The following is a 24305-nucleotide window of genomic DNA, read 5'->3' on the forward strand; positions in this document are numbered from 1 at the left end:
CACTATAATTTACACTGCTCTGTTAAATGGATTCAAGGGTAGTATTATTCTAAATAATGGAACTTGTACAAAACCTTGGAAAAGTATTCTCTAAAATTAATGTTTGGAAGTGTTTAAATTATTATGTATTCTGTTAATAAAAATCATTCAGTGTGGGGCTTCCCTGGTGGTTCAGTGGTTAAGAATCTGCCTTTCAGTGCAACGGAAACTGGTTTGATTCCTGATCCAGGAAGATCCCACATGGTGCAGAACTACTAAGCTTAGAGTTGTTCTACAACTACTGAGCCCAAGCTCTGGAGCCTGCAAGGTGCAGCTACTGAAGCCCAAGCGCTCTCAAGCCTGTGCTCTGCTGTAAGAGAAGTCACTGCTCTGAGAAGCTGTGCAGCCAATAAATAAATAAATAATTTAAAAAAGTTTTTTAAACCTTTAAAAAGTTATGTCAGGGTGTTATCACCAATAAGAACATAGTTACCCATCCTAAAACTCTTTAATGGAGCATTTTCAATAGGTTTTGAACCCATTTGTTAAAAATTGAAACTAAAATTCCAGTTGGTTTAGAAGAACAATAGTTTTCATCAGAAATGTCAATAATATATTGCCCAATTTCATAGTTTGGGTCTGGGACTGGAATAGTGTTTCATGCTTTAGAAAGCACAGCCAGTTATGAACATCTATGAACATTTGTTAGGGATCGTTGTCTATACTGAGAGCCACCAGAACCTACCGTAAAAACAAACAAAATGAGACATCCACATTGAGTTTTTCACAAGTTTTCAAACAATATTTTCAAGTTTCAAAAATAATAAAGCACTGTTCCTCCCAAAAATACTAGTAATAAACTATAATTATTTTAAAAATATTTATTATATTTTTTATTTACATTGTTAGCAATTCTACCTTTGTATACATTTATAAAATGTGTAGAACATGTTGGTATGGGTAATGTATATATTTTGTATATAAATAGATATATATCATTGTATAAGTTGAGTGCATTCTCCAACATTTTTTACTGTTAGGCATGAATAATCAAAAGATATATATAAAATGACCACTGGTTTAAGCTACTTTTAATTAGGTCCTCTGTAATTTGCAGCCAAAATAGCCTCAGATAGTGCTTTACTTTCTAAGTGAAGCCATTTCTAATGGCTTTTGCATACACTTTTTAACAATTAGTAGACTTTATTTCTAGAACAGTTTTTCAGTTACAAAAGATTGAACCGGAACTACAGAGAATTCCTATAGAGCTTCTTACATCCCCCATCCCACACAGTTTTCCTTATTATAATATCTTGCATTATTATGATGTATTTGTTACAAGCCAATATTGATACATTTCTATTAAAGTGCAAAGTTTACATTAAGATTTACTTTTTGTTTTGTACAGTCTGTGGACTTTGACAAATGTATGGCATGTATTCACTGTTACGGTATCATACAGAACAGTTTCGGTGCCTTAAAATTCTCCTGTGTTCTGCCTGTTCATCCCTCCCTCCTAATCACTGGTGACCACTGATCTGTGTACTGTCTCCATAGTTTTGCCTTTACCAAAATATCATGTAGTTAGAATCACAAAGTATGTAGCCTTTTCAGATGTCTTCTTTCACTTAGTAATATGCACTTATGTCTCTCCATGTCTTTTTGTGGCTTGATAGCTCATTTCTTTTCATCACCGAATAATATTCTATGGTCTATATATAGTAATATCCTATTGGCTAATAATAATTTAATAATAACACAGGGAACTCGGCTTGGTGCTCTGTGACAGCCTAGAGGGGTGAGTGGGAGGGAGGCTCAGGAGGGAGGGGATATATGTATATTTATTGCTGACTCACATTGTTGTACAGCAGAAACCAATACAACCTTGTAAAGCAATTATCTTCCAATTAAAAATAAATTTTAAAAAATGAAGTGAAAAAATGTGAAATAATATTTTATTGTCTAGTATTCTATTGTCTACTGATGTACAAATTTGTTTATCTACACACCTTTGGAAGACATCTTGGGTGCTTCCAAGTTTTGGCAATTATGAATAAAGCTGCTATAAACATCTGTGTGCAGGATTTTGTGTGGACATGTTTTCAACTCCTTTGGGTGAATACCAAGGAGCATAACTGTGGGATAATACAGTATCAGTATGGTTAGTCTTGTAAAAAAAACAAAACAAAACACCAAACTGTCTTTCAAAGTGGCTGTGCCATTTTGTACTCCCACGAGCAATGAATACAGGTTCCTGTTGCCCCATATCCTCTCAGCGTTTGTTGTCAGTGTTTGGATTTCCACCATTGTAATGGGTGATTAGTGATATCTCAGGGTTCTTTTTAACTTACAATTTCCTAATAGCATATGACGTTCAGCATCTTTTCATGTGCCGTTTGCCATTTGTACATTTTTTTGGTGTCGTGCCTGTTCAGACCTTTTGCACATTTTTAATTGAGTGGCTTGTTTTCTTATTGTTGGAACTTGTATAATTTGGATAACAATCTTTTATTGGCTATGCATTTTGCAAATATTTTTTCCTTCTCTGAGGCTTATCCTTTCATTTTCATAGTAGTGTATTTCACAGAGCAGAAGTTTTGGTTTTAATGAAGCCCAACTCACTCTTTTTTTTTTTTTTTTTAATTTCATGGATCCTGCTTCTGTTGTTGTATCTAAAAAATTGTTGACAAACTCGAGGTCACTGAGGTTTTCTCTTCTGCTATTTTTCTAGTAGTTTTATAACTTTTAAATTTACAGTTAGGTCTATGATTCATTTAGAGTTAATTTTGGTGTAGGTTATGAGGTCTGTGTCAGGATTCTTTTTTTTGTTGCGTGCCAATACTCATTTTGCCTCAGAACCATTTGTTGAAAAGATATCCATTCTCCATGATAGTTACTTTGCTTCTTTGTCAAAAATCAGTTGCCTTATTTGTGCAGGTCTGTTTCCGGTGAATCTATTCTGTTCCACTGACCTGTTTGTCTCTTCTTTCTCCGCTGTCATACTCTCTTAAGTGTTTCGTTCTGTGGAAGTCTTGAAATCAGGGAGTGTCAATCATCTGACTGTGCTCTTCCGCTTCAGTGCTGTGTTGGCTATTCTGGGTGTTTTGCCTTTCCATAGAAAATTTAGAATCCTTTTGTCAATATCACACATACACTTTTTAAATTCACAATTCTGTCACAGAGGTATGGAAAAGATCATTCAATTTATTGGCTCATAGCTGAGCTGAGTGAGGTCCTGGGGATTTAGGAATTTGCCCAGTGTCACGTAGATACTCAAATGCAGTCTTCCTTTGCCATGTTGCCAGTGTTTTTCTCACTATTTAGATATTGTTTACAGATACTGTCTAGATAGCAGGATCAAGCGTGTGTATGTACCGGCTTCAAAATGAGCTGATGGTCGAGAGTATGCCTGGCCTGTGTGTAGAACTGTACCTGCTATTTATCAGGGGCACAGGTCTCCCACACAACTTCCTGGTTACGAAGCTACTGAGGAAATGAGTTGGTAGCGTTCAGAGTGCAGGAAGTGGGGAAGTTGGCAGCCCTACATGCCAGGATGAGAGCGGTCAAGCCGTTAGGATGTGGCTGTTTGAATCTTCCTTCAAAGACCAAACTTAGTTTGTGGGAACTATCACCGAAGTACTAAGAGTCCAAGTATGTTGCCCATACTGAAACACAGCTATCCCTTGATCTTAAATCCCTGGCTGTTTCACAAGTATATCTCTAAAGCTGAGTCAAAAATATTCTCTTGTAGCATGTTTGATGGGCTTCCCAGGTGGTGTAAATGGTAAAGAATCTGCCTGCCAGTGCAGGAGACCTAAGAGACTCAGGTTCTATCCCTGGGTCGGGAAGATCCCCTGGAGGAGGAAATGGCAGCCTACTCCAGTATTCTTGCCTGGGGAATCCCAAGGACAGAGGAGCCCGGTGGGATACAGTCCACGGGGTCACAAAGAGTCAGACACGACTGGACATGAACACGCACAGCACGCAGAATGTTTGACGTGTGACACACGTCTCAAAACAAGTCTAAAAAGTCTATTTTAAAATGGTTTTTCTTATTAGAAAAATAATATACGTTTAAAAAATTTTAAAGTACATAAAATTTTCTGAGTAGAAAAACAAATCATGTATATTTTTATTACACAAAGATAACCTCTATTACCAATTTAGTAATTCCTTTCTACTATTTATTCTATCTATATATCTAGGATCTGAGGGTTGTTCATTTCAACTACTTTCAATTATTTTTCATCAAACCGCCACAGTTGAATGTATGTATATCTGGATTATTTGGTCACTTTTTATCATGGGTGCTTCTTATGACATTGCATATACATCATGAATATGACTTTCAGTGGTTGCATTATACTCTATCATTTGGCTCAATAATTATTTAACAATTCTGCTGCAGTTAGAAGATTTGCTAATATAACTGTATTCTCAAAGCATAGCCTTGTACATATATCTTTGCCTATATCGCTGATTTCAAAATTGTTCCTCCTAAGTAAGGACAAGTTTGCTTTTTGTCTTAGAAGGCAGACCTCTTCAAAGATTTCATGTCAGTTTTGTCAAAATATGTGTGTTTTTTAACACATTAGTGCCATATTCTGCCTGCTGTCTTCACCTCTGGAAACAACATGAGACATTTATCTTGTCTCTTTTCCATCAATTTTTTTGATTTTATCCTTCTGCTAGTTCTTAGCTAGATGTAAGCATATTTCCTCCCTAGTTAAGATAGTGATGCAGAATAGCGACCTTTCAAAGGAAGTCCTCAAATGAAAACTAAACCGAAAACTGTCAAAAAAAAAAAAAAAAATCAAAGAAACTCGAGACTTGTCACTAATAAGGACCTGCCAGCCAGAATGTGCCAGTGTTTTAGATACTTCTCTGCATATGGATTACTGAGATGACCCCAAAACTTTCTCTCCCCATCTCAATAAGTGAATTTCCTCATTTTGATATTTAGAAATCTAAATGTAACAAAGTAATAATGAAATGGGGGAGGATGTTCACCTATCTATTCATCTAGCTACCTAGCTATCCATCTATCTGGCTGAATCGTCTCTTTTGCCAGTTTACTGACAGGTTTATGTCTGATTTATCAAATCTTCTGTTGAGTAAATTGGGTGAGTCATTGAAATCACCTAAGACATCACACCAACTAGTTTTTTTAGCAATGTTTAAACAAATAAAATGCATCTCAGAGTAGAGTGATTGGTTAATTGTATAGTGGTATAATTTGAGAATCAGTAAAAAGCACACCAACCTCAGTATACCTCCCCACAGGCCCAGGCACGTCTGCATTATTTATTCACAAAAAAGGTAGCCCTTATTACAAGAAAAGAAAACCAAAGACTAAAATTCCTCATGGATAAATGCAAAAATCCTCAAAAATGTTAGCAAATCAGATCTGGTAATAAACATAAAGGATAATATATAAAGACAAAGAGGGGGGTTCAGTCAAAGAATACTGAAGTTTAACATTTTAAATCCTCAGTGTAATCCAATGTAAACTGTTAATATGTTACCAGAATAAAGAAGATGGATTACGATTATCCCAGTAGATGGAGAAAAAGCAATGAGCAAAAATCAGCATCTAGTTATTTATTTTTATTTTGGGAGCACTTCTTTGTGGCATGTGGGCTCCTTGCCCAGGTGCAAGGGCTTCTCTAGCTGCATCTTGCTTTGGTTGCCCTTAGGCATGTTGGATCTTAGCTCTCTGACAATGGCACCCCACTCCAGTACTCTTGCCTGGAAAATCCCACGGATGGAGGAGCCTGGTAGGCTACAGTCCATGGGTTTGCTAAGAGTTGGACACGACTGAGCGACTTCACTTTCACTTTTCCCTTTCATGCCCTGGAGAAGGAAATGGCAACCCACTCCAGTATTCTTGCCTAGAGAATCCCAGGGACGGCGGAGCCTGGTGGGCTACTGTCTATGGGGCTGCACAGAGTCGGGCACAACTGAAGCGACTTAGCAGCAGCAGCAGCAGCAGGCATGTGGGATCTTAGCTCTCTGACAAGGGATCAAACCCATGTCCCCTGCAATGGAAGGAAGATTCTTAACCATTGGACTACCAGGGAAGTCCTTTAATATCCAGTTGTGATAAAAATAAAAATTGCTAGAAAACTGGGAATAGAAAGAAACTTCATCAGTCTGATGGAAGACATCTGTGAAAAACCTACAGCTCAAATTAGCTGAATTCTGAATACATTCCCACTAAGACTAAGAAAGGCAAGGATGGCTGCTCTCACCACTTCCGTTCAACGTTGTAACAGAGGTTCTCACCAGTGCCAAAAGTCAAGAAGAAGAAAGAAGAGACACAAACATTGGAAAAGAGGTGAAATATCTGCTATTTACAGACAACATGATTGCTTATGTAGAAAGTTCTAAGGATTCAAAACTTAAAAACTACTAGACCTAAAATGGGCTTCCCTGATAGCTCAGTTGGTCAAGAATCTGCCTGCAATGCAGAAGATCTGGGTTCGATCCCTGGGTTGGAAACATCCTCTGGAGAAGGGAAAGGCTATCCACTCCAGTATTCTAGCCTGGAGAATTCCATGGACTGTATAGTCCATGGCGTCACAAACAGTCAGACACGACTGAGTGACTTTCACTTTCAGACCTAAAACATTAGTTAAGCAAGGTCTCAAGATAACAAGGTTAACACATAAAATCAATTGTATTTCTATGCACTAGCAGCGAATAATTGAGAAAAATTTTAATTCATTTACAATAGTGTCAAAAATAAACAAAATACTCAAGGGTAAATGTAATAAAAGGCATGTGAAATATCTATGTTGAAAACTATAGAACATGACTGAGAAATTAAAAAAGAACTAAATGAAGAGATATAGCATGTTCATGGAGCAGAAACACAATAATGTTACCAAGTCAGTTCTTCACATAGTGATTTATAGAGCCAATGCAACCACAAAGACCATTCCAGCAGTCTGTTTTATAAACAATAGGCATTCACAAGGTCACTCTAAAACTTATATGGGAATGCAAGGAATCTAGAACACCAAAACAAACCCAGTGGTCTCCCTTTGGGTTTCAAGTCTTAATCCAGGGGCCCTAAGGCCTAACCATCTGTCTCAACGTCCTTTTGATAATTTCTCCCAATAGGCTTAAGTGCCTACCTCAGGTCCTTATGCAAACAGGCCTCCAAACGGTCCATCCTAGAATGTCAGAATTTCTTAACTGAATACATAGGCAAGGCTTCCCAGATGATAGGATTATAGAACCCTAAGAAACAAAGTGGACTTCTCCTCAGCCAATAGACTTTGGCAGAGAGGTTGGGTGACTTGTAATGATCTATAACTGGAAGGAAAACTGGAATTAGGATGTCTTAACTACCATCCCGGAATTAAAAGTCTTATCCATAAAGATGTGCTATCATTCAGGAATTTTTGTTGTTTGAAAGAAAAGAAACCCAATGCAAACTAGCTTAAGTCTCAAATGGAATATATTGAAAGGATGTTGAGGTAGTTCCCAGAATCAAAGCACAATTTCTGGATTCAAGGATGCACTGGAGACCACGGGAACTGGAACTGTGGACTCACATGCCATTGACAGGCTGTGTCTCTCCACTCATTTGTGTTCTTTTCTGTCTGTGAGAGTTCCCCAGAAATTTGACACTAATGATAAAGTCCTGGAGATTACAGATGTGTTTTAAAACTAATGAGAGAGGATTCATGATTATTATTTTAAGCTAGTCAAAATTACATATATTTATATTGTGGTACACCGATTTCTTTCTCTTTTCTTTCCTGATGAGTATTATTGTTAGAAAATTTACTTTTTAAAAATCATTGTATATTATGTAGCAACCTAAATGAGGATGAATTTGAAAAAAGAACTGATACATTAATATGTAAAAAGAAATCATTGTAAAAGCATTCTTGATACTTAATTGGACATTTTTACTAGGGAAAGTTATTGCCTTGATTTTCATCTGTCTTCCACTGGTTTACTTATTAGATTCCTCCAGTAGAGAGTATCTCTTCCAGCTTTGGATAAACCACTGCCCTCAAGTATCACCGCATCTGTCCTCACCAGCGAGGAAATATACATTGGCCTTCACTTTCTGTTGTTTAAACTTATAAAAACAATAGGTATTTTTTATATATGGAAATATATCTTGCCCGACAACCCAACACATATTGCTGTGGGGGAATGATGGGAAAGGCAGTCATGTGTGATTTGCTACACCCTCGCATGGCTGCATAAGAGTATGCCTTGGCTTAAAGAACAAACTCATGGTTACCAGTGAGGAAGGGTGGGTGGGAGGTATGGTTAGGGAGTTTGGCATGGACATGTATATACTGCTACATCTCTTGGTTTTTTAGATCTTAGTTCCCCAACTAGGGAATTGAATCCAGGCTCTGGCAGTGGAAGCTCTGAGTCCTAACCACTGGACCACCAGGGAATGCCCACACTGCTATATTCAAAATGGATAACCAACACGGTCCTACTGTATAACACAGGGAACTCTGCTTAATGTTATGTGGCAATGGGATGGGAGGGGAGTTTGGGGGAGAATGGATACACGTATACGTATGGCTGAGTCCCTTCATTGTTCACCTGAAACTATCACAACATTGTTAATTGGCTACACTCCAATACAAAATGTTGAAAAAAGAGTGCCTTGGGCCTACAACATTTCTTTAAATGGAGATAAGGAGCCCTCATAGGCTCACTTGGGAGAATCTTTCCCTGTTCTGGGCTGGATGTGTACCTTTTTTTCTGCTCATGCATGTGTGTTATATTGGGAGGAAATGGGGTCCTTTGCCTGCAGTACAAGAGGGGTGCATGCAGACCATCTCCCTGCCATGGGATGAGACCTGCCAACCACGGGAGACTGACCCATACTACTGAAACTGGTCTTGCTCTGTCTGTTCTCCAGGTGAATAAAGCATCATTCCATCCAGTGCCTGTGTGAGTCGTCTTTCTTGGCAACACCAACAACTGTAAACCATGCAGTGGGTAGACATCCAGGACTGCTGCCCCCAGTGGCAGGGATCATTATGCTCTTTGCTATCCTCCACTTAGTGGGACATGGCACAACTGGTAAAGAATCTGCCTGCAATGTGGGAGACCCGGGTTCGATCGCTGGGTTGGGAAGATCCCCTGGAGAAGGGAAAGGCTACTCACTCCAGTATTCTGTCTGGAGAATTCCAGGGACTCTATAGTCCATGGGGTCGCAAAGAGTTGGACACGACTGAGTGACTTTCACTTTCCCCTGGAGGCAGTAACAGGTGTCACTTGCTTAATAGTAGAGAATGTTGAGTGACACTTGACAAACACTGTCTTAAGGACATCTTTATTGTTCTAATCTCTCACCATTCCTAGCCCATGACAGATATCCAGTACATGTTGAACAGAACTGGCTGGTAGTAAATACCACCCCAGAGATCCCACCGTGCCAGCCTGAAGGGCAATAGCTGCACCCCTAAGGTGGTTTCTGTAGCACCTTTTCTAGGGACAGAGGAAGTTGCTCCCTCACCACAGCCCTGTGTCCCCAGGGACAAAAAGGGCTAACCCAAGGCAGCCAGCCCACAGTGACCACCACCGCTACTCCTGGAGATGGAGCCACTGATACAAAGAGGACAAGAGTAAGGGGTCTAAGCCCTTCTCCACAACTGCATTTTCTGTAACAGTCAGGCCTGGATTTTTGTTTGATTCTAGCCAGGTTCTGAACCAGTGGTACATTCAGAAATTTGACCCAGGCAAATCTTGGAGGAGAAGGGGATGACAGAAAAGACCCTGATGCTGGGAAAGATTGAAGGCAAGGGGAGAAGGGGATGACAGAGGATAAGATGGTTGGACGGCATCACCGACTCTATGGACATGAGTTTGAGCAAGCTTCGGGAGTTGGTGATGGACAGGGAAGCCTAGTGTGCTGCAGTCCATGGGGTGGCAAAGAGTCGGACACGACTGAGCGACTGAACTGAACTGAAGGCATCTGTAATGAGGATGATCATGAAATCAATCAATTATCCAGTTTTCAGCACAATCTTTACTTGCTTGTCCAGTGGATTAAAATGAAAAGGTCCGAAACACCAATGTTTATTGAAAGTTCTAGACTGTCTTCTACATGAGTGCAAACAGAGAGGCTGTGCGTGCCTCCCCCTCTTAACTCTTCAGATTTTGTTACATGGATACAGCTCTGTTTATGCCTATGTACCTCCCATTTCCTTTTTTTCTAATGATTAACATTTTTAAAAAATTTATTTGGCTATGCCGGGTCTTAGTTGTGGCATGTGGAATCTAGTTCCCTGACCAGGGATCGAACTCAGTCCCACTTCATTGGGCGTGTGGACACTTAACCACTGGACCACCAGGGAAGTTCCCCTCATTTTTTAACTCAAACCTACCTTTCTTCTTCCTACCACAGATGCATGACTTACTTGCTAGAACAAATCATGGAACCAGTATACAAACGCCTTGCTTTGAGGTTTCCACAGAAAGACAGAAAAAGCTGTTTCCCTGCTCAGGGCAGATGTCAGCCAGCACCATAACATTCAGAGAATGTGATGGAAATTGCACATACAGAAAAGTGTGCTCTTAGGGTATTAACTAGGGTGACCTATTCTTTTAGGCTATTCAGATAAATAACTCATTTTCAATGGTTTCAGTCAACTGCTCTCTCTATCATTTTGTATAATTAGGGACAGTCACTTTCTTGAGGGTGGTAAAACATGCAGAGACTCAGGTTTTCCTGTTCTTTCTCCCCACCCTCCAGCCTCTGCCCCAAAGAACAGCTCCATTTCTGTAGCCCTCACAACATTAATGGTCTTTGGACAGAATTAGTCACTGAGGCAGCAGCATCAACGTGGAAACACGGGGAGCCCAGCAGAGAGACGGGTGCAGATGACATATGCAGTCAGCTCCTCGGACGGAGGAAAGATGAGTGACAGAGCTGTTGGCTGCATGTCTTACCTGTCCATCACTCGGTGCCAAAATGCCCTCTCGGCTGCCCAGCCTCTTATTTTTTCCACCAGAGAACAGAGGCCCTAAGGATGCAGAAGCTTATGTGTTTTGACATGTCAGAGGAGAAAGTGATGAAATAAAATTTTCCTGCCTCACAGAGTGAAGGAAATTTAAATATGTAATTGTTCTCAGCTACTTTGTTCTAGCCCTGCCTTTTCATCTACTGCTCTTAGAAATGACTTCATTTAACCAAACTCTCCCCCTCCTCCCTCCACCATAGGCATTTTCAAAGCACGAGCCACATGGCTCGGCTTCATTAGCGCCTTTGTGTCCCAGCATCGTTGATGCTATCAGTTACAGCTCTGGGAGTTGGGTTTGTTCATACATTAACCATCATTAGGAACAAACAGCAAACAGCCTCTCTCAGGAGCAAAGCCCATTCCTGCCCAGACAGCTAGAGCCTAAGAAACAGAGCCCTTCTAGAATACTCTTTATGCCTGGTACATAAGTTTGCTTTCACTCTGCCTCTGGTGTATTCTCCCGAGTTTACACAACGAGTACCTGGACCAGTAGAGAAAGAGTTGTTGATTTTTGTAAGAATCACCAACAGTATCCTTGTCATAACCAGTACCCTGGATGTCCCAGAGTTTTTACTTTCCATGCTTTTCAGCTGAATAGGGTTGTCATCGTGTCATGGACAATCTTGCCTGTGGCATCTTGAAACTAAGTAAAGCCTTGGTTCTCAATATTTCCATTTATACAGCTATATTTTTTTTAAAGGACATATGCATTAAAAAATTGATCTCCTGTTGCAGATCTGTAGTCTAATAAATGATGAATTTTGATGATAAAAATGAAACCACTCTATTGCTAACATTTGAGAGATGCGGTTGAAAGCAATTCCAAAAGCAGTTACTTTTTGAATGAATTTCCTGTGGTTCTATTTACCTGAGTGCTGAACTTCTGAGAAGTCCCAGACTATGGATATGGCACCAGTGAATGAAATCCTTCAGCTGGCTCGCTTTCCCAACTGCCCAAAAGTCACATTGCCTGGCACTCCATCAATTACTGAACTGTAATTCTTTTTGGTAACGAACTCATGTTTCCTTTTTCTTTGATTTCTTAGGGCAAGGCCAGTGATAAAACAAAAAGTTTCTAAAACAGTGGATTCCCCAAAACACACACTGACATGGCCAAAAATCTCACTTCCTATCTTTCCAGTTTAACTTTGTTGCTGCTGCTGCTGCTAAGTCGCTTCAGTCGTGTCCGACTCTGTGCAACCCCATAGACGGCAGCCCACCAGGCTCCGCCGTCCCTGGGATTCTCCAGGCAAGAACACTGGAGTGGGTTGCCATTTCCTTCTCCAGTGCATGAAAGGGAAAAGTGAAAGTGAAGTTGCTCAGTCGTGTCCAACTCTTAACTTTGATCATCTATAAATGGTGGTTGGGAAGATCCTCTGGAGGAGGGCATGGCAACCCACTCCGGTATTGCCTGGAAAATCCCATGGTCAGAGAAGCTTGGCGGGCTACAGTTCATGGGGCGGCAAAGAGTCGGACACGACTGAGTGACTAAGCACAGCACAAGTGGTGGTGGAACACTTCTATCTGTGATCTGAGCTGCCCTATTAGATAATGACCCAAAGGATGCGGCATATTTCTTTTCCAGTCTGATACCTCAAGTACCGTAATGATGATAGGAGCAAACCTTCCTTCTGTCAGCAGTCCATATCTGCTCCGCCTCTTCCTTACATGTGGTCCAAGCAGAACAACACTGCCCTGTGACTCACAGCCTGCAGGCAGAATGTGAAAGATGTCCTTAGGGAGAACCTTCCCAGCCCCAGGGAAAATTCTGGGTCGGTGCAGAACCCTCTCTGCAATTTACCAGTTGCTGGAGTAACTCTCCTCCCCAAGGAGAAGCCAATGCTTGGGGACAAGTGAAGTTTGTGTTCCCGGTCACAGTGTCACAGCCTTATCCTGTGGTGGGTGTGGTGTTCACCTCAAGTTTGTGACGTTTTTCCTCGCAAGGCTTGATTTTCTGAGGTTATCTGATTCATTAGATTTGATGTCCACAATTCAGCCAAACTGTTGGCAAAGAGTGGTCTAGACCAGAATTTAACAAACTTTTTCTATACAGGACCTAAGAGTAAATATTTTCAGCTCTGTGGGACATAAAGCTTCTGTCACTGCTACTCAATTTGGCTGTTGTAGTATGTAAGTGGCTACAGACAAGGAATGCGTGTGGCTGTATTGCAATTAATTTTATTTGCAGAAACAGGCAGTGAGCTGGATTGGGCCCAGGGGAGATGGTTCACCAGCCCCAGGTCTATAGAAGTTGTCTCTAATGTTCTTGATTATGTTTGCTATCAGTTTAAAAAAAGCAAAACACTCATTTAAACCTGAAACAGTTCAGAATATATACCCACAGTAAATGTTTATTTATGTATAAATTATATATAAGGACAAATGTGCTAACATATTTTGAATATTATAAAACATACACAAAAATGGAACTCTAAAAAATGAGATATAGATACAATAGTGCTTAATTGTGATGACCACATATTATTACCCAAGATCTAAAAGTACAATATATATGGAGGGCTAGGTTCATAGTTAATGACAGACAGTGGACTTAAATCCATAATTTAAATAGTCTTCCTGGTAATTTCAAAATTGTTTGGCTAACTTATTAGATTCAAACAGATCTTTATTTATATCTTGTAATATTATAGGCAAAGAATTAAAATTATTTTTCATTTTAACAAGCTCATATTGTTTGCACTGTGTTCCAAAAATATTATTTGTCATAAAAGTCCTGTGGGAGTGAGTACTATTCTTACCCCATATTTACACTTTTGAAACCTATAGCACAGAGAGTTTAGGTAAATTGCCCAAAGTCACACTTTTGCTAGGTGGCTGGCTCCAGAATCCTTGTTCTTATCTACTGAAGTAAGCTGTCTCTCCCACTTTTTTACTGTTCCCTTAAACTTTCACTTTTACAATTAAACTTCAGTCCACACTTTGTTTCAGGAATACTTGAAAGTTATTTGTCTATTTAGGGTATGGTGACCTTAGCTAAAACTAGACAACGTAGTCCAAAAATCCACTTAATCAGACGCATGCAATATACTAGAGTATATTGTAATCTAATAAATGGGACAGAATGAATGAGGGCTCCACTGTTGAATCCCTCAGCTTAAGGAATTCCTACGTTCCCTCTAGGAAAACCAGAGAAATGTGTTCATTGACAGATGGACTAACCAAGGTAGGTTCAATTTGCATTAGTGGTGGTGTTCAGTCACTAAACTGTGTCCGACTCTTTGCGACCCCGTGAACTGCAACAGGCCAGACTTCCCTGTCCTTCACTATCTCCCAGAATTTGCTCAGATTCATGTCCATTGAGCCAGTGATGCCATTTAACCATCTCGTCCTCTGCCGTCCCCTTTTCCTTTTGCCTTCAATCTCTCCCAGCATCAATGTCTTTTCCAATGAATCAGCTTTTCAAATCAGGTGGCCAAAGTATTGGAGCTTCAGCTTCAGCATCAGTCCTTCCAATGAATATTAAGGGTTGATTTCCTTTAGAATTTACTGGCTTGATCTTCTTGTAGTCCAGGGGACTCTCAAGAGTCTTCTCCAGCCCCACAATTTGGAAGCATCAATTCTTCAGTGCTCAGACTTCTTTAAGGTCCAACTCTCACATCCGTACATGACTACTGGAAAAACCATAGCTTTGACTATACGGACCTTTGTTGGCAAAGTGATGTCTCTTGTCCATTTGCATATAAAGAATTAATTCTTTTTTTTTTTTTTAGATATATAAGTTCTAACATATTCTTTCCATTCCTTAATGGAAGATCTTCCACACCTCCTGAAATATGCTATCTGGGCTTGCCTAAAAGACTGACTTTATGTTTTAATTATATTATACTGTGTCCCTAATAAAATATTGATCTTGTTTATGCTAATAAACATAATGAAGACTAATCTATAATAGCTATGATAGCCATTATATTACAATTATTTGATATACAAAGTTACAGTTAGATGTCATTGCACTAATATTTAGCTGTTCTTATTAATCATTCTGTAAACTTAAAACTCTGCTTCTCTGGACTCAAAGAGAAAATAATCTTCAAAGCTCTGAACTTCACTGCAGGGCACAAGTTTATCGTGTAATATCCCATTCAGCAATATTCCTTTTTCCTTTTTAATTTCTCAGTCTGTGAACTGATGCTTACCACTGTCTACATCAACAGTTCCCAAATTTTCATGCAAAACAGGATCACCTGAAGGACTTATTATAACACAGATTCCTGGGCTCTGGCCTTAAATTTCTCATTCAGCTGGTCTGGGGTGGGGCCTTAGAATTTGCATTTCTAATATCTGGGACCACCCAGATGGGGCTGCTGCTACTGGTCCATGGAAACACTGCTCTGGATAACTATCAGTCCTGCTCATTCCAGGAAGCAGAAATCGGCTTTCTGTTCTACACATGATTTTCTATGACATGTGACTTTGTTATTACTCAGGAACCTTGATCCCATATCCAATCCCATATCCCTAGCTAGACCACTTAGGGCTTATCCTTGTTGTGAGCTTTTAACCCATGCCAATTCAGCTTCAATCCTTACTCAACAACTACTGTACTCAACAACTACCACCAAACCTACCCTCAGTAATTCTTGGGCTGTCCTGGAACAGAGGCTGACATTAATTGTGAGAAGAGTTCAACAAAGTTGAATCCTTTTCCTTTTTTTTTTTTTACTCTATATTCTTTCTCTGACCAATTTCATACGATCGCTCCCACGTTTCAACTATCACCTTAAAGATGATGATTTTTCAACCATATGTCTTACCTCTGACCTCTATTATCTTCATTTTATGGATCAAAAAACAGGTGCTCAAGTGCATGAAGCTATCAAAATATCAGCTGTCAATATCAGGGCTATGAATTCTTACCAGTTTTCTATTCTCCTTGTAGCCCATCATGGCACTTCCTAAAAATACAGAGTACTGGAGTGGCACTCAGGCCCCAAAGCTATTCCTCCAGCCTTGTTCCCCTACACATTGCTCTACAACCCTCAGCTCCAGGTACTCCTCATTCTCTGGCTTCACTTTCCTGCCCTGATGGCTTTGGTCCTGCAGTTCCCTCAATCTAAAAATCCAACAAATTTTCACTGCCGAAAACCCTTCACATACCTCAGTGCCAAGCTTAAGAATGACCTCTTTCACCCACACCCCAAGTTAGGATGACCTATTCCTTCTTCTGTGTAGCTTACTTAGAAGTAAGACTATTCTACCCTGCCTTATAACTAGCCATTTATATGTTTATTTCCACATAGTCATCTCTTAATTCAAGGGCCATTTCATTTAATTTTTCCTTTATTTTCGGCTCATCTTTTGTAACAGTGATGTTAATTTGAATTGCTAACAGCTGTAATAGTAATCATGGTAAGTAAGGAATGGGGCTTCCCTGGTGGTTCAGTGGTTAAGAATCTTCCTGCCAATGCAGGGGACACAGTTTGATCTCTGTTCCTGGAAGATCCCATATGCAAGATCCCATATGCTGCAGGGCAACCCCATGTGCCACAACTACTGAGCCCACAAGTTCTAGAACCTGTGCTCTGCAATGAGAAGCCAGCACGCTACAATGAAGAGTAGCCCCCACTCTCTGGAAATAGAGAAAGCCCTCAGGCAACAACAGAGACCCAACACATCAAAAATAAATAAATAAAATTAAAAAAATAAATTAAAAAAAATCATGGTAGGAATGTTAACAAAACTTTGCTATCATTACACAACAGTTTCAGCAATATTTGAAAACTAAAGTCTCTTATTTAAAAATACTATATCAAAAAATAAATAAAAACGTTGTATCAGCTTAATCTGATTTTTTAATATTGTATTTAATACAATTTAATAACATTGTATGTCTTAATCTGTTGACTTATTCTGATATGAGAACTTCATTTGAAATATCTATTTCTATTCAACTTGATGCTCTGTGTGATAGACTCATTTATTTTGTGGTAACATCAAAATCTGTCCCTTAGCCGTTAGAAATAAAATGCTTCCAAAGGAGGCCAGGGATAGGGTTGGAGGGCAATCACTTTGTTTTCTACTCTCCAGAAGGTATTCCCTTTGCTCCTGGATCTTGAAACAGATCTACTTTGTTAAGAGATGTTAGGTGATGTCCTGGCCAGTTTGGAGCTAACCTAGGACTCAGTTATATTTCATGATAGGGAATCAGTAAGTGCATCTCACTGCCCTCACCATTTGGGCAGCTTAAATCCAGCCCTTATTTATTTTGGAGCCTTTGAGAACACATAAAATCAAATTCCATACTTCTGGGCAAGCAGAAGGAACCCAAAGAAGAAAACAAAGAAGAAACTAAATAAGCCCCGTGGGAAATCAAGCCAGAGTGGACATTCAGTCCAAGTGGCAGAAATAACTTTCTGCTTAGAGGAAAAACTATTTAGAAGTCAGTCAGTCACGTGTGGATGATGAACCAAAATGGTTCTAAATGTGACTGCTTTAATCAAGAACAGAAGAAAATTTAATAAGGACTTAAGAACACTTAATGAGGATGGAAGAAAATGATTAGGAAATAATTAAAAGGAAAACAATATATTCTACAAAGCAGAGAAATGTGATGAAAAATTAAGCGATCACTCTTCCCCCTTGGGCTTTTATATTTTTTTCCAGGCTGGAAAAACATTCCTGCTTCTGCTCATACTTTGAAATATCTAGAACATTGAATTTATTGATGAAAAGTGTACTTACCAACTAATCAGAGAAATTCTAAAGGGAAAAGAGTGCTGTACACATCAGAGGTACCCTAGAGACTCAACTGTCCATAACTCTGCATGAACAGGGGAAAGTGCTATAGTCCCATTAAAGAGCAACATAGTTGTTTAAAAAATGAAGAAAAAGCAGCATTTCTTCATTAGTGTCATTGCAGGAAGCTGATGCTGTGAAAGCTGGAGGCCATCAAATAGAATATTGCAACAATAGAACAGAATGAAAAAATGAACTGCTCCATTCTCTTGTCAATCTCATATGCTTGTCTCTTTCTTTTTAATATACTCGACACTACCCTGGTCAGCTAATGCATATTTGCAGTTTCGTTTTGTGCTCGGTAATTGTGCTATGGGCGCTTATTCATTTGACAGAATTTGCTTTAAACGAAGGAAACTGGCAGGTTGGAAGAAAAAACCCAATGTTGCCAAATCACCAATTAAGGAAACTGCCAGAGGGAAAACTGATCCTGAGACTGGTATCTGTAAAAATGATAAAATGATGCCACACTTCAGAAGACGTTTTAAAGAGACACTTAATGAAGGACATAAGAGAGGTGCATTATAGGCTGGCTAATGTATATGACAGCCAAATGTAGACCATGAAGATGGATACAATGGGGTACAGTCATTTTTACAAAAATCTGGACAAGGAAACAACAAATACATCCAACTGTGATGCAATTGACAGGTAGACTGATTCTCCCTCCATAACTGGAAGAAGTCAGCCTTATGATCAATTCTGTTCAAAACCCCTGTGACGGGATGTCACCTTGGTAGACAGTGCGTGTGTGGGTGATCAGTCAGTAGAGACATGAAAGTGAAGAGGCCACATCGTTCTGGCCCACCTTCTTGGATCTCGTAATTTAGCAAAGGAGCAGGCAGGCACACGGGTTAATTGGGTGAAGGATGAAGCATGAAAGTGACTGCTTTTCCCACTGAGTCACCTGCCAGTATCAGGGTGACTGTTCTTCCTCTAGTCTCCCTCACCCTTCTTCCCTACAGCATCCTCAATTTTGTTCAATTTCTCCAATTTCCACCTCCTGGAGAGGCAGCATCAAGTCCTTCATGTCTTGGAATTGCTGAAGAGGCTTTTATTCATTCCTTCCTTCACCTTCTTAAATAAATACACTTTTCTTTCTCTTGCTAATATGATCACTTCTATGGATTAATTTCAATGAACTGTTTCACATTTGATAATATACATGTTTCAATGCCATTCTCTCAAATCATCGCACCCTCGCCTTCTCCCACAGAGTCCAAAAGACTGTTCTATACATCTGTGTCTCTTTTGCTGTCTCGCATATAGGGTTATCATTACCATCTTTCTAAATTCCATATATATGCATTAGTATACTGTATTGGTGTTTTTCTTTCTGGCTTACTTCACTCTGTATAGTTTGATGCATGGGACAGGGTGCTTAGGGCTGGTGCACTGGGATGACTCAGAGGGATGGGATGGGAAGGGACATGGGAGGGGGGCTCAGGATGGGGAACACATGTACACCCGTGGCTGATTCATGTCAATGTATGGCAAAACCACTACAATATTGTAAAGTAATTAGCCTCCAATTAAAATAAATAAGTTAAAAAAATTCAATGAACTATTATGAGCCACATCCTTGTCTCTTCACTCAGTTTTACAGAAGGCCCTCTCCCCCAGAAAGTGTGGAGGAGGAAGAGATGAGAGAAGCCTCATCTTTCCACAGATAACGGGCACCAGAATAGTGGTGTGAATATAGGCCTGGGAAACAACTGAGAACCTGGAGGTAGCATCATGGAAGACTTCATGGAAGAGGTGATGCTTGTTGAGTGGGATACTTGTGCTCACCACTGGGCTGTATACAGTCAAGTTATGGCTCCTGTCCTGAAACATTCTGAACCCAGCCAAGGAAATAAACATGCATGAAATGAAAAACAGTCTATGGTTACATGTGTGATACAAATGCATTGAAATTTTTGGAACTGAAATTTATTTTCCTATCTCTGTGCTACATAAGACATTAAAAAAAATTAGTACTAGGCAAAAGCAACTTGGCTATTTGTTCTGGAAGAGACTTGCTTCTGGAAGTTAGCACTGAACAACTAAAATAGTTCACTTTTCAAGATTAACAGCTTGCTTGTCGATACTCTAAGACTCTTGATTTGTGGGGTCATCAATCAAAAGCTCTCGTGTCATTAACTCTCCTCAGTCCTAACTAGTTCTCTGCCTTGCAAGACCTGCCTTAAATCATCCAGCTCTGGCCCTGAAACACTCAAAATATCCTTCCCTGACTCCTTGCTCTGAGATACAACTAAGACACTCAAGGTGGTACTTCCCTTTATTGAAGTGAGTTCAGTTAACTTAGTTTTATTTAATTGGAAGTTTTTTCCAGTGGCCTTTTGAAAATTGACAGAATTTAATAATTTTCCATAAAGACAGGTGTCTAGGTTATCTGGTAATTTTTGTAGCCATACAGTTTGTATATAAATACTTCCTTTATCTCAGGGTGTCTGAGGATGGAGCCTAGAAATAAAGCAATGTTGTTGTTTAGTCACTAAGTCACTGACTCATTTGTGACCTCATGGACTGTAGCCCACCAGGCTCCTCTGTCCATGGAATTTCCAAGGCAAGAAAACTACAGTAGGTTGCCATTTCCTTCTCCAGGGGATCTTCCTGATTGAGGGACTGAACCCACGCCTCCTGCACTGCAGGCAAATTCTTTTCAACTGAGCTACCTGGGAAGCCTGAAATAAAACAATAACAGTGACCAAAAGGTCACATGGCTAAAACACTAATAAATCACTGGACTATGGTAAAGCATTCATCTTAGTGGTACCCAGACAGAGACTGGTGAGGGTGGCACTTTTGTTTCCTGGGGGCACTGATGAACTGGAACTGAGATTTAAATTACAGCTTTGGGTGAGGTTTTATTTATTTATTTATATTTTAAAATTTATGGCTGAGGTTTTATAACCTTACCTTATTCCTTAATCTCTAGTAGCCAAGGTTCCTCCTGGAGAAAAAGCAAAAGCTTAAGTCACGTCAGTGCCTGGGAATCAGATGTACATTCAGTTGTCTGACAGACTAGTCATAGAAGGACTCTCCAAGGGGGCCAACTTCCAGATAAAGGGAGGGAACAAAACTCATTGTCAAGGCACCTGCAAGGATACACAGCCCTTGGTTCTTGGTCTTACCTGAGCCCCGTCATTCTAGGAGTGCATGTCTACTCTGGGCAGTGCTTACAACTACAAACCATCTTACTGGACTCAGCAAGGCCTTACTGGGGCCCAAACAACCCTGCTCTGGTGAAACAGCCCAACTCTTGGCAGGTCAGGGGGCTTAAAGGCTCAGAGGATCAGGAGCTATGCCAGCTGGGCATCTTTACTTTGGCAGGGCAGAGGCTCCCAGAGAGGGTGCTTGTCAGAGCAAGAGAGATCAGAGAGGCTGGCCCTAAAACCTGAAAACATATAAGACATCCTAAGCTAACCTGAGAAGGTAAAGAGACAGTCATCACTCCCACTGTCTGATTCTCTGTGTCTGATCACATCCACACTTGGGGGGCTGGGACCACAGCAGGCAGAATATTCATCACCTCAGTGTTTTTGTGCTTGAGAGTCAGGAAGGAAGGCAGGGGAGTTGGACACAGTTCTGTCACTACCTTGTATTTTCCGCATTGGCTGCACATATTGATGTTAATTACACACCCTAGTTTTTTTCAGGGTGGTGCTAATTTCAAGTGATCTGCCCCACTGTCCCAGGAGAGCGGTGGGGATAAAGAACTGAGGAGCCCCAAAACTATCAGTACTATAGCTCCAGTGCTACTTCTAACCAGCTGTGTCTTTGAGGAGGTCCATTTCTCTCTGTCAACCTGCTGTAGAAAAAGGAACTAATATGAACTGTATGGAACGATGACACAGATTTCTGGCTTTCGTGTCTCGCTTTTCCCCAGAGTAATCAAAGTGTGATAAGGCACAGGGCTGACTGGCTAGTGGACCTTTCACTACCTTCCATGCAGAAGATGTGACAGCATTCTCCCCAGTATGTGTGACAGAAGTGACAAGTCCCCTTCTCGCCCTGGTGCCTTGAGACCAAACCAGGTGAGGTCACATTTCTCCTTTCCATTGGCTGCACGCCAGACAGGGTATCCACTCAAAACTGGACAAAGAAGACTTCCCTGGCAGTCCAGTGACTAAGATTCCATGCTCCCAAAGCAGGGAGTCTGAGTTTGATCCCAGGTTGGGGAACTAGATCCCACATGCTGCAATTAAAGATTCCACTTGCCACCACAACAAAGACTGAAGATCCCATGTGCTGCAACTGAGACCTGGTGCAGCCTAAATTAACAGATATATTAAAAAAAAAAAAAAGAAACTGGACAAAAAAACAAGTTGGAGAGGACCCAGGGCCCGGAATAATTGCATGGAAGAGAGCAGCCTACTGAGTTGGCCTGTTTATGTGAGAAAGAAACAAAGTGTCTTGCTTGAGCTACTACATTTTGGGGATCCTTACAGTGTAACCTTATCCAAGTTGGGTGGATCTCACAGAACTGTCAGAAGCCAAAGAAAATAAAGGATGTAACATCCCCTTGTAAACTCAAGTGTTTACAGAGAGATTACTGCAGCCGCATAATTGAATGAGCCATCAATGGAAACAAGAATTCTGAAAAACTAAGAATACTCCAAACTCGGAAAAACTGCCAAACTGCATTATCCAGCCTAATCTTCCTACATGGAGCAAATTAAACAAGGGTAACAGGCACAGTGTTGCTGCCTGAGTGTTTGGTACCCATCCTGCCTTGGAAGTGGCCACAGAGCCTGAGTAGCCACATCCCGGCTCTCTGCTTCTGCGCATGCTCAGGCTCATAGTAGGCTGGCCCGAGTTCACGTCCATCACTCTGCAAAGTGGTCTTAGGACTCCGGATCGTGCCTGGGGCCTGCCCTTGGCTGAGGCCCCGCGGGATTGTCTGCTTTCCACTTCCAAGCTCACTCACAGACACAACTTAAGCAATTAAACAAGCTCGACCACCAGAATCTCCCAGTTCCCTTCATTACAGCCCTTCACCAACTCCCTCAACATCCGTGAGAAAGTGGAAAGCAGGTGTAGTGCTCTTAACCTGACAGCAAACAGGTGTTTGAGGACGGAATGAGCCAGCCCTCGGGGGACCTACGGGAACAAAACAGAACTCAGCACAGCTGCCCCGCAACTGCATCTGACCGGGGCTGCCGGGCCCACTGTCCAACCAGAAAGAGTGTCACTGCTGCCCCGCCTATTTCGACTGTCGCAGATTAAAAACTCATTTCTTTATATTTCCTAGGAACTATCTTTCCAGAAGATGCAACAACTCCTGGGGACGGGCCCCACGTGTTTCATTATTACTTGCGCTGCTGAGTCACAATGCAGGCTTTGAGCCCTCACCCGGAGGGGCACACGGAGCCCCCAGCCACAAATGACAGAACTGGGTGGGTGCGCGCGTGCTCAGTCACATCTGACTCTTTGTGACCTCACGGATTTGTAGCCCGCCAGGCTCCTCTGTCCGTGGGATTCTCCAGGCAAGAGTACTGGAGTGGGTTGCCATGCCCTCCTCCAGGGGATCTTCCCCACCCAGGGATCCGACCCACATCTCCTGCGGCTCCTGCATTGGCAGGCGGATTCTTGACCGCTGAGCCACTGGGGAAGCCCCTTGACAGAACTGGGGGAAGAGCCCGGGCAGACCCTTTCCCTCTACTGCACTTGGTCCCCAGAGCTGAAAAGGACAGAAGTCAAGAACGTTAATTGGGTCCAATTTCTGAAGCCCCCTTTGTTTACTGCAATTTAACCTCCTGAGAAACTGAGTTTTGCTTCAGGGCCTTCTCTGCCTGTCTGCCCCTGGTTTACTGTCTTCTCGTCAGGTATTCCTCTTTGTCACTGAGCAGTACAAGCCCCGGCAACGTGAAAATGCTGAAGAGAGAAAAGAGCTCAGACCTCAGAATGCAGTAAAAGACCAGTGTGTTTCTCACCCGGGCACAGCACCACTGTGGCTCTGTCCAAAAAAGTTGTACACAAACTTCACCTTTGATTCACAGGCCGTCCACCTACTGATGAATTGATACCAAACAAGGCACAGTCTGAATGCTTTAGACCAGTTTTGGAAGCAGAAATCTTTTTCTTTCCCTCCAACTTTCAATGTGACACACTTAGGTTGGTTTCTGATCTTTCTTTAAATTCTTCCCCTGCTGTAGGCCTTGATTCTCCCAAAGACCAGTTTCTCCTCCCAGCCTATGATCATTTGACCTTTCTTGGAGGAAAATGTCCTTTACCTCTTCAGAGACAAAAGGAAGATCTAAAAGCCTATTTCTAACTTATACTTTCACCTTATTCCAATCAAGATAGAAACTTCCTTATCAAAGGACCACATTAGTCAGCCAGCCTCCTGCCTTGACTTGAGGTAGGTGCCTTGAAGGAGAAATTCTGGGAAAGTAGAACCTGAAAGGAGATCAGTAGTAGGTGGACCTGGAGACAGAGCCCAGTGTTGCTACTCACTAGCTGTAACAATACAGGCTAATTACTTCATGACTCAGTCTCCTGCTCTGTAAAGTGGAGATAAAAACCCCTTTCTCAGGGGTTTGGTGTCATAAT

General features: G+C 41.1%; 1 long non-coding RNA gene across 1 annotated transcript in view; it reads right to left on the bottom strand.

Moving 5' to 3' along the window:
* Window positions 1-23138, bottom strand: part of LOC145527204 (uncharacterized) — a 34222-nt gene extending 11084 nt beyond the window's left edge. The window contains exons 1-3 of the long non-coding RNA XR_014069571.1: window positions 23067-23138; window positions 21178-21561; window positions 20670-20848 (exon numbers count right to left, since the gene is read on the bottom strand). This is a non-coding gene — a long non-coding RNA (uncharacterized LOC145527204). The remainder of the gene's footprint in view (window positions 1-20669; window positions 20849-21177; window positions 21562-23066) is intronic.
* Between the last annotated feature and the right edge of the window lie 1167 nt (window positions 23139-24305).

This window comes from Giraffa tippelskirchi, chromosome 11 (assembly GCF_054371585.1).
Source record: "Giraffa tippelskirchi isolate mGirTip1 chromosome 11, T2T-mGirTip1v1.2.pri, whole genome shotgun sequence".
NCBI classification, from domain to species: domain Eukaryota; kingdom Metazoa; phylum Chordata; class Mammalia; order Artiodactyla; family Giraffidae; genus Giraffa; species Giraffa tippelskirchi.